This window comes from Miscanthus floridulus, chromosome 19, assembly GCF_019320115.1.
Source record: "Miscanthus floridulus cultivar M001 chromosome 19, ASM1932011v1, whole genome shotgun sequence".
Taxonomy (NCBI): Eukaryota; Viridiplantae; Streptophyta; class Magnoliopsida; order Poales; family Poaceae; genus Miscanthus; species Miscanthus floridulus.
Window position 1 is genome coordinate 1,461,057 of NC_089598.1, and position 11,951 is coordinate 1,473,007.

At 45.7% G+C, this 11,951-nt stretch overlaps 1 pseudogene; it reads right to left on the minus strand.

The window, feature by feature from the left end:
• Positions 1-1,302: 1,302 nt before the first annotated feature.
• On the minus strand, positions 1,303-2,891 carry LOC136528723 (aspartic proteinase nepenthesin-1-like; annotated as a pseudogene).
• Between the last annotated feature and the right edge of the window lie 9,060 nt (positions 2,892-11,951).

The window sequence follows — 11,951 nt, forward strand, 5'->3', positions numbered from 1 at the left end:
AAAAGATGATGAGTTAGAGACAGCTGCAAGCAAGTTTTAACAAGAAAAAGAATTTTGAAAATAACACAGGAAGCTTTGCTGGATTTGGAATCAGCATGGTAGGCCGGCACTGTCGCCCTCAGTTGCTTCACTAGTTCATTTTCACCTTTCTCGTTCTGGCTAAATCCTACTTCCACCAATGTCTATCCATCATCACAATTTCATAATCACAGTCTAAACGAAAAATATATGAAACCCTAGCCATGAATTTGAAAGATTGAATATGAAAAACTTTAGAAATAATTTTGATAAATGAATCCAATCCATTCTGAACTTCATTGATTTTATGAGATTAAGTATAGCAGTTAGAATTTGCTAGAGGTCCCATTAATGGTCCCATGGCTGGCATTGCCGCTCTACCCAAAATCATCCAACCGGTGAAATTCAAAATCAATCCGATTCAACCATCAAAAATCTTTCTAAACCCTTCATACTCCCCCTAGAAACAGGAATCCATGACTAAAAGCTTCACATTGCATAGATCGAATGGGGTTAGGGTTTCACCTTGCTTCCAAAACATTGGAGTGGAGGGAGATGAGGAGAAAGGGCTCGGCCAGGAGCTTCCTGCAGGGACCAGCGATGAGGAGACTCGGCCAGCTGCAGGGGCGGCACTTCCGGGGTGGCAGGCCGCAAGGAACGGTGGCGACACGTGCTTGAGAGAGAAGAAGAGAGGAGCACGGGCATCGACGTCGGCTAGGAGAGAAGGGAAGAGTTGAGTCAGGGGCCAGAGAAAGAAATAGATAGAAGAAAACGGGCCCCACAACCCAGCCAAAATTGGTAGAAAATGGCCCAGTTTTCAGAAGGCGGCACTGCCGGCCATTAAGAGCGGCACTGCCGCCCTACCAATTTTGCAGAGATTACGCTAAAACTCTATGACCTTCTTTACCTCAGATATGGATATATATATATATTATCTAAATATCATGACCAGTAAGCAATCAACAATACAGACAATGGTCATGACACTTAGTTGGCCTTTTGAAATGGTTTTGAAACACAATATAGTATCCTTTTAAATCATTTTCCTATGTCGCTAGGTTGTCAAACAGAGGTGTGCCATATTTCAAAGGAAAAATTGGTTTCATAGCACCGAAAGAATGCGAGAATCGGAAAATACCACCAAAAGTTCGTTGTGCCGTAAAATACCATCGAAAGTGAGCATTCCGTCCGCAATCTAGCACTCTGTTACTTTCGCTGTTAACGACGTTGGTTGCGTCCATCCGAGGACTCAGCTTCAGTGCTTCACTCAAAATTAAAAAACTATCAGGAGCCATGGAAACACGTGTCCAGGCCTATGTCCGTGTCGTTCATTGCTGGCAGCGGGATGGCCGACACCAGCCCGCGCCGCACGGCCTCGTAGGCGTCCTGCTGCAGCCACGTGATGGACGTGCCTGACTCGATGATGACCCTGCCCGTGGATCCAGATTCAGTGACTTTGCTTGAGCAAGTCACGTTCATCTCCTCTGTCCATTTTACATCTCATGGTGCTAAGTGATTCCAACGAGAAAACACAGTGCAGAGAGCCCAGACTTGGCATTTTCCGCCTAGGCCGGTGATGCTCGCCGACGCACACTCTCCCTCACGCACCGCGCAGCCCCAACTCGTCAACGTAGGAAGCGGCGTCTCCTTCTTAGACGCCTACCTGGGCGCTCTTGTCGCCAAGCTGCTGCACGCCATTGTCTGCAAGCCCCAAGCTACATCGACTGCGCACGGGGGCGGGGGGTGACGCGTGGCTGCCTGGGCCATGGTGGCTCTCACACGTGGCCATGGCGGGGCATCCCGCGCGGCACGCGGCTCTCCGGCTCGACCATGGCTAGCCTCCCGCTCGGTGGGGCGCGCCCGTGGTGGGCGCGGCGAGCGGCGGCAGGAAAGACCAGAGGACGCAGGACGGGGAAGCCGTTGCGGACAGTGGACGCAGTCACATAGACTGGCTAATGGAGGGGTCCCTAATGGAGAGTAGACCCGCCTCAAGATCTGCCGGGACATGCACCTCAGCACGCCCCCGGCGGTAGTCCGCGTCCCTCTACACGACACGTGGCCTGCCTCGCTCTCCATCAGTAGCAGCCCGGCGTCTTGGTTGCTGAAGGCTGCTCGTCTTCTTCTCTGGCAACAACCTGACATCCCTGCTAAAGTGGTCATCCTCGTCTTCTCCACGGTGTCCTGGCCCTCCTCCTTTCTCCGGCACCGACTTGACTTGTAGGAGCAAAGTCACCGAATCTGCGTCCCCTGCCCGTGCCGTCGTCGTTGATGGCGAACACCAGCGGGTTGATGGGTAGGCGCTTGGTCCCCAGGCTGATGTCGTTGACCAACAGGAAGTACATGTTGGGCAGCGCCGGGTTGATGATGAACGGCGTGGACTGCACCGACGACCCGAAGCTGGTGTTGGTGCTGTTGAGGTTCGCGAACACACCAAAGTAGAGCCTGCTCGGCATCGGCGAGAGGTACGATGTGAGGCAGCAAGAGAACCTGGACGGCCCGAGCTGGCTCACCAGCGACAGCGGCCCACGGCCGAAGCCGACCATGCCGGAGCTATTGGAGAGGTCGCCCGTGTTGAGACTGCCACACCCGAAGGAGACATTAGCTGCCCTGACCTTGGTCGAGCTGGCTACGCCGAACGTGAACGTCTCATTGGTGAGGACACCGGCGGTGGACGTGGTGTCACCATAGTAATACTGGTACACACACATCTTCTTGAAGCAGGAGGGGTTGGAGAGCGTGGCTCACCGCGACGACCGGCACGGGAGGGCTCGGTACGTGGCGGACTTCTTCGCGTCGAAGTAGGGCGTGGGCTGGTCGGCGCAGAGTAGGCAGGGCACACACTGCGTCCAGATGAGGTCGCTCCCGATGTCCATGATGGCCGTGTAGTACAGCGGTGACATGCCGATGGCCAGGTCCACCATGTACTCGCCGCTGCTGGCCGTCACGAGGACGCGCGTCGCCGTGATCAGGTCCACCACGGGTGGCGCCGACATGGCAATGGACTGTAGCGTGGCCACGCGGGCCTTGCTTCGGGGAATGGCGCGGCTGAGGAGCTCAAGCTTGGTGTAGGACGTGCCCACGTCGACGTGGGTCAACTTGAGCTAGAATCCGACGTTGTCATTGCAATGAGCTCCGAGCTGCCTGGGACGAGGCTGAGATAGACGTCGTTAGCTCCAAAGGTGACAGAACATGATGGAATGCTACTTTCAGTTAACGTTTGCATCTTTGAATGGTATTTTACGTGACAGAGCTCTTTTGATGTTATTTTCCGATTCTTGTGATGTTTCAATGTTATAGAACCAATTTTCCCTATTTCAAACCATGTTACGAGAATCAAGTATATTTAGCTCACTACGCAAAGCACAAAACCTTGACTCATCGAGAGGCTTAGTGAAGATATCGGCTAGTTGTTTTTCGGTGCTGACATGACGAATTTTGATATCTCCTTTGATTTCGTGGTCTCTCAAGAAGTGATGTCGGATGTCTATATGTTTGATTCTTGAGTGGCTTACGGGATTGTTTGCAAGCTTTATGGCACTTTCATTGTCACACAAGAGTGGGATTTTGGTGAATTAACATCTGAAATCATAAAAGGGTTTGCCTCATCCAAAGTAGTTGAGCACAATATGCATCGGCTGCAACATACTCGGCCTCAGCGGTGGAAAGGGCTACACAATTTTGCTTCTTTGAACTCCAAGACACTAGGGACCGTCCAAGGAATTGACATGTCCCCGAAGTGCTTTTTTATCTACCTTGCAACTGGCATAATCGGAATCCGAATAGCCAAGTAGATTGAACTTGGAGCCCTTGGGATACCACAAGCCAAGGTTAGGCGTATGTACTAAATATCTCAAGATTCTTTTAACATTCATTAAATGACACTCTTTCGGGTTGGCTTGAAATCTAGCACGCATGCACACACTAAGCATTATGTCCGGTCTAGATGCACATAAGTAAAGTAGAGAGCCGATCATGGAGCGATATACCTTGATGTCCACGGCTTTCCCTTCTTCATTTAGATCAAGATGTCCATTGGTTGGCATGGGAGTTTTGATAGGCTTGGCATTCACCATGTCGAACTTTTTAAGCATATCATGGGTGTACTTGGTTTGGCTAATGAATGTCCATTCCTTCATTTGCTTGATTTGAAATCCAAGGAAGAACTTCAGCTCACCCATCATGGACATCTCAAATCTCTTAGTCATGATCCTACTAAACTCATCACAATACACATGGTTAGTACTACCAAATATTATATCATCGACATATATTTGGTACACAAATATATCATTTTCAACTTTGTGAGTAAAGAGTGTAGGATCAGTTTTGCCTATTTCAAAGCCTTGTTTGAGCAAGAATTCCTTAAGGCATTCATACCATGCTCTTGGTGCTTGCTTAAGCCCATAGAGCGCCTTTTGGAGTTTATAGACATGGTTGGGGAACTTGGGATCTTCAAACCCCGGTGGCTGCTCCACATATACCAACTCTTGTATTGGGCCATTGAGGAATGCACTCTTGACATCCATTTGGTACAGCTTGAAGTCATGATGGGCAGCAAAGGCTAGAAGCATTCGAATTGCTTCAAGTCTTGCCACCGGTGCATATGTTTCTTCAAAGTCCAAGCCCTCTACTTGAGTGAAGCCTTGGGCCACCAATCATGCCTTGTTCCTTGTCACCACGCTATTTTTATCTTGCTTGTTGCGGAAGACCCACTTGGTACCAATGACATTGGTATTGGGCCTTTCCACCAAGTTCCACACTTGATTTCTCTCGAAGTTGTTGAGCTCTTCTTGCATGGCCATGACCCATTCTAGATCTCCAAGTGCTTGTTCTACCTTGAGAGGTTCCAAAGAGAAAATAAACGAGTAATATTGACAAAAATTTGCTAAATGTGAACGAGTTGTTACCCCCTTTTGAATGCTCCCAAGGATGTTGTCAACGGGGTGATCCCGTTGTATAGTGTGACGTAGCCTTGGATGCTCAACACCTCCTTGTTCTTCTTCTGAATCCTCAGCCTCTTCTTGTTCAAGGATAGGCTCCAGGTTGAGCCCTTGAAGTGGTGGAGTAGGAGTTGAAGGAGTTGCTGCTCAGGTGAGTGCTGTCATTATCGATGGAGTACGTCAGCGGAAATTTGTGCAGCAACATCCTATGGATCCTCATCATCAGTGGCTCGATCTTCTTGTGGCCTAATGTCGCCTATAGCCATTTGCTTGATTGCTTCACATGGTGGATCCTCTTTTCCTACAACACTTGAATCAACTTGCTCCACTTGAGAGCCATTAGATTCATCAAATGTCACATCTACCGTGACTTCAACTCTACCCATGGTTTTGTTGAAGACACGATAGGCATGCTCATTTGATCCATAACCAAGAAGAATGCCTTCATCAACTTTAGGTGCGAATTTAGAGGTTTTGGATCTTTTGTTAAGTATAAAGCACTTGCACCCAAACACTCTAAAGTATGACACCTTTGGTTTGTTACCGGTTAGAAGCTCATATGAAGTCTTCTTGAGTTTCTTGTGTAAGTAGAGGTGGTTGATGGCATGTCAAGCGGTGTTGATGGCGTCACTCCAAAAAAGGTCTGACATCTTGTAGTCATCTAGCATTGTCCTTGCCATATCAAGAAGTGTATGGTTTTTCCTCTCTACTACACCATTTTGTTGAGGGGTGTAAGGAGTTGAAAACTCATGCTTGATGCCCTCATTATCAAGAAACTCTTCAACTAGAGTGTTCTTGAATTCGGTCCCATTGTCACTTCTTATCTTCTTGATAGAAAGACCGAACTCCCTTTGTGCCCTTTTCACAAATATCTTGACTTTCTCTTGCACCTGGGACTTATCATAAACAAAGAACACCCAAGTGAAACAGGAATAATCATCAACAATAACTAGACAATATTTGTTACCCCCAATGCTTAGGTAGGTGACTGGTCCAAAGAGATCCATGTGAATCAACTCCAACGGTTGTGTGGTGGTCATGATGCTCTTTGGTGGGTGAGGTACACCTACTTGCTTTTCGGCTTGAAAAGCACTACAAATCCTATCTTTCTCAAATTGAATATTGGTTAGTCCAAGGATGTGGTTGTCTTTTAGGAGTTTGGCCAAGTTTCTCATCCCAACATGAGCGTCGGCAATGCCATAGCCAACCCATGCTAGATTTTACCACTAAACAGGTCTCAAGCTTAGTTTTACTTTTGCTGAAATCAACTAGGTAAAGCTTGTTCTTGAGGCGACCCGTAAAGATAATAGAGGAATCCTCCCTCTTAGAGACTTCCACACCCTTATCCGTGAAGAGACAATTGTAGCCCATCTCACATAATTGAGAGACGGACAGCAGATTGTACTTCAAGGAATCAACATGTAAGACATTTATAATTGAATGATCAAGTGTAATAGCTACTTTACCCAGTCCAATCACACTCCCTTTTGAATTGTCACCAAATATAATATTCTCATCTGAATTTGTAGTTGGGGAGTATGATGAGAACATACTCCTTTCTCCGGTCATATGATTTGTACAGCCGCTGTCAAGCACCCAACTTGACCCACCGGAGGAGTATGCCTGCAACACAAGTTTAGTTCCTAGTTTTAGGTCCCCAAATATTCTTGGGGCCTTGCATGTTAGTCACAAGAACTTTAGGAACCCAAATGGAAGAATTAAGATAAACATTTTGACCATTGCCAACAAACTTGGCAAACACTTCCCCCTTACTGTTGTGCTGCAAAACAAAGTTAGAATTCAAACATTGTTGAGGTGCTTTTGCCTTTGGTTGATAAGCATATCTATTTGGAGTGACCTAGATAGATTTCTTTGGTTTCTGGACAACCTGCTCAGGATGAGACACCTTCTTCTTGGGCTTGACATGAGCAAAGGAGAAGGAGGTGGTCTTCCCTTTTTTGTGGGGGGTGGCACTGCCGCCCTTCACAGCGGCACTGCCGCCCATAGGCTACGGTGCTGCTCTAGGCTAGCCTTGTGCCACCATCTGTGCAGACCTATCTATAACTTCCTACCCTTTGCTCATGAACTGAACACACTCATATTCATTGATTACCTTTCTCCCATTGGTTTTACCTCCATGAGTGTGCCCAAGCCCATCTTTGATGCGTGGATTTCTTCCACCTTTGTATTGCGGCCTCTTTGGTTTTTCAACTTTGCCACCAGCAGGTTTCTTGCCTTCCATGCACCTTTTGCCTAACATAGCATTGAGCCTAGCAATCTTCTTTTTCATAACCTCCAAGTTTGCAAGGTTAGTGGAATAAATATTTAAGTCAAGATTATAGCATTTTCCACATCCTTGGCTAGTGGAGGGAATAGAAGTGTCATTTGTGTTAGAGGGGAGTGGGGTGCTCTCGCATAGAAGATTATATTGCTTCTCAAGTTTATTGTGCTTTTCAACTAAGACACAATACTTATTATTGAGTGCAATATTTGCCTTCTTTGTGAGAGCATGTTCTCTTTGCTCTTCGGCCAAGGCCTTGTTCAAAGAGTTCACCTCACTTCTCTCTAACTCAAAAGCTTCCTTGCAGCCAATATATATCTTTTTGGTTTCCTCATGATATTCATCTCTATCGGCTAGCTCAGCTTTGACACTTTCTAATTCCTCCATTAGATTTATGATGAAGAGCTTGGTATTATGATCCAACTTTGTAGTTAATTTAGCATATTTCTCAACATCACTAGTATCATCATCACTAGAATCACTAAGTTCACTACTAGAGATGTCACTAGGAGGTGGAGGAGATTTGGCTCTTCGTTTTACCTTCTCACCCTTTGCCATAAGACAAACGTGAGTGGAGCGGTGGTCATCATCATCGGACATGTTGTTGAAGAGCCTTGGTGTAGAGGATGGCTTTTGAATGGCCACGGTTGCAATCTTCACATCCTCATCACTTGACTCCTTAGTTGAGTCCCACTCATGCCCAATGTGTGCCTCTCCCATTTGCTTGTATCTCTTTTTATGTTCATGCTTGCCTTCATTGTTGTCCCTCTTGTATTTGTTTTCTTTCTTGTCATAGGGACACTTAGCAATAAAGTGCTCCGTGCTGCCACAATTGTAGCAAGTCCTCTTCTTCTTGTTTGGGAACCTTCTTTGCACTATTTTATACCCATTCTTTTTCAGCCCCTTGTGATAGCTCTTCATGAACAAAGCCATGTCATCAATCTTCATGTAATCAGCCCCATCATCTTCATCTTCACTTGAGGATGAACTTGGATCATCATTTTGTGGAGTTGGCTTGATTTTCTTGGGTTGACTTGTTGATGCTTGCTTGCTGCCCTTTGCCTTGTTGGAGGTGCCTTGATTGCTTGATTTATTGGCCTTGAGACCTACTTCCTTGATTTTCATGCCTTCTAGCTTGGCTTGCAACTCACCAAGTCTTCTTCTCTTTGCATGTCAAATGTCAACAATCTTCCAAGCACATCATTAGATGTGAAGTGCTCAAACTTCTTCTTATCTCTAATCAAGGTAACTACGGTCTCATTTTTTAGTGAGTAGGCTTCCAACATAACCTTCACCACTTTGTGATCATCAAGCTCATCACATCCATAGCCTCTAATCTTGCCCACCAAGGTCATCAATCTATCAAACATCTCTTGTGGCCCCTCTCCATCAACAATCACGAACCTATTGAGCTTAGCCATCAACAAATCAATTTTTGCTTTTCTCACTTTATCAACACCTTCATGTGCTAAATGCAAAGTGTCCCAAATCTGTTTTGCAACATTGACATTCATTACTCAGTTGTCCTCATTTCCATCCAAGGCACTAAGAAGAATGCTTGTGGCTTGGCCATTTAGATGGACAACAGCTAGCTCCTCATTTGTTGGCGTTTCGGGATCTTCCGGTGGCTGCAATCCATTCACCACAATCTCCCAAAGACCGGGGTGAAGACCTACAAGATAGGCACTCATCAAGTGCTTCCACTTGGCAAAGTTTGTCCCATCAAAATGAGGCAACTTGCCCGCAGGTATATTGATAAAGGACCTTTTGTTATGGTTAGACAAATAAGAATAATTAAAGGATACGACGGCATATTTGTTCTTGTTGTTGATGCTGCCCTTGTCATCGCTATCCTTCTTCATGTCCTTGCTCTTCACCTTCTTGCTATCTTTCGAAGCATGGTATGACACATCATCATCTCCATCATCCGAGCTACTAGAGAGCTCACTAGATGATGCATCATACTCATTCTTCTTTTGCTCTTGAGCTCTTGCTGCCCTTCTCTTGGCTCTTGCCTCTCTTGTGATTCTTCTAGCTTCTTTTCTTTTCTTCTTGTCTTTGAGCCGCTGCTCTTCCTTCTTCTTTTCTCTTGTTGCGATCTTGGCGGCTTTTCTTTCTTTTCTTGTCTTTCTTCTTTCGGCATCGGTGGTCTTAGGTTCTTTGATAGTGGCATCACTTGCTGTCGACATGGACAGCTCGCTGCTGCTGCCGACATCCTCAACGTGCACACCACTTGCGTCTGCATCACGAACGGTCCTCGAACCTCCTCCTTCTAACATACTTCACGCGGTGAAGCGTATACGAAGCAACCTCGCTCTGATACCACTGTAGGATCTACAGGAAGATAAAGAATGCCTAGAGGGGGGTGAATAGGTCTGTAAAAATTTAACTCAAAACTCTGTTAGAACAGAGGGCGGCACTACCGGCCTTTCAGGGCGGCACTGCCGCTCTATGAAAATAAATCTAACACAACTGAGATTTTACAGAGATGAACCTGACCCCACTAGCTGCTTAATCCTGCAATAGACAGATAAGATCCAGTTCGAAGACTGAATATCACAGAAACTCTACACAAGCGTGGATCGAGCAACCAAACCCTAATAACAGCTAGCAATGAGCTAAACCAGCAAGTAAACAAGATGAAGCATGTGAGACACAAGATTTATCCCGTGGTTCAGCTCACCACAAAGATTTGCCTAAGTCCACGTTGTTGAGGAAGCCACAAAAGGCTTGGGCTTGCCACAAAGGCTTGCCTTACCCTCGTTCTCAAATCAAGAGAGCGAACTCTTAAGGTGAGAGGTAATTTCTTAGTTTTTGAATAAGGTTACAAATCTCCCATGGCTGCCACATGAGTTAGCAAGCGTAAGGACGATGCCTAGCCGGCTAAGAGCAAGCTCTAAGAGTAACAAACCCTAGAACCGCCGGCCAAACATAAACCAAATGCTCTTAGACTTTGGGAATCAGTGGATCTGCTCTCCAATCGAGTTTTGCTGTCTTTTCTCTCAAGTTTTGATGGTTGGAATCAAGGATTTGCTTGAGGAATGGTGGAGCAACAATGGAGGAGAGAAGTGAGCTTTGGTTCTATCTTGTTTCGAGCAGAATGACTGAGTGAAGAAAATGACTGTTGTGGGCCGGGCCTAAAGGGTATAAATACTCCTCGAGCCCAACGGTCAGTTAAGGGCGGTACTGCCGCTCTTAATAGGGCGACACCGCTCTTAACAGGGCGGCACTACCGCCCTATCCAAAACAGGTAAGATGATATGAAATTTGGCTGGCTGTTTTGACTAGGTGAGAGGATGTAAATATGTGAATTTGAACATATGGTTCAACAGTTGATCAACTGTCCTAAAATCCCTCTTAATAGTACGACTTTCCCTAAACTCAATTTCAAAACATAAAAGAATTTAAACCTCCTTTAAGCTAGGTCTGGCCACCTTTTGTAATTAGAACACCTGCAACCTGTACATCATCCTCATTTTTCGATTCCCTGCTTGTCATCTTGATAAGTCTCATTAGTCCTCTAATTTGGTGGTCATTAATGCCAAAACTCATAATAGGGCTTGATTGCACTTACATGTTGTCCGTTGGCTGTTATCTGCTACATGTAAATGGCTTTGGGCCGACTTGACTCAGTATGAGTGGTGTGAGGCCCAAGTCGGTGCGGGCTCTAAATGATTGCCCGATATTGTGTGCGGTGCGGGCTCGTTTAAACTATGCATGTTTATTCTTTTAAAAAATCGTGTGATGCGACTTAGTTTGGAAACAAGTTCGACTAGGTCTGATCTATTTGGTTACGAATATCACGCAAAAGAAGAAAAGTAATGAAAAATTCTCACGGTCCTTATTGCGACCGAGGCAGTTGTCTTCAGCTCACCCATTTGCCAAAACCCATTTATCAAACATTTTACTTAACACAGACTACCTGCCTTGTGCCTGAAACATACTATAGGATTCTTTACTAGCTTTCCTTTTTTTTTTATTTCTCCCATTTCTCGATAGAGCTCGGACCCTTTCCTTTAGTTCCTAAAGGTGATGACACATTTGGATAAGAGGCCCAAGATTTGTCTCCTAGATGTTAATGATCTCTCCATGGAGAGTAGCTTTACCAGCACTAGCATTTAAAAACAAGGGTTAATCCAATCATGGCTTCGAACCCTAGATTCCGAAGAGGTCTTTTTTAATACATTTTCGTATTTTTTTAAAATATCCCTTGTATGTGCTAAATTTCAGAAAAAAAAATTGTCGTTTTCTAGTGGAACTACTTTTTAAAATAATCCACTGGGTAAATGAAGTTTACAAAAATTATCCACGGGAAAATATTTTTTTTAATGAAAATGGTTTCAGAATACCTGAAAGTCATACTCCCCAAGAAAACATTCAAAGCTTTTACACTGCTTTTTAATAAATTTGTTGATCTAAAATGAAGAACCCACAAGTCTTTAGAAATATAATTTTTAAATATAAATGCTAAAAACTAAGCTGTTGTAACACGGCTTCGGCGAGTGACGAAGGCCTCCGACAGCAAGGTGTCGCCAAGGCGTCTTCGACCGTCTTAGGGCGGAGACCCGGCGCTGACTAAAGGAACTTTCCTGGCTATGCTCGAAGGGCGCTGAACAAGGTTCAGTGCCCTCGTCGCGGATCCCGCCAGGGCCAGGCACACACGTCTCCGACCGCCTAGGCGGACTCCGCCCCATTCCGACTTACGAGCGTCT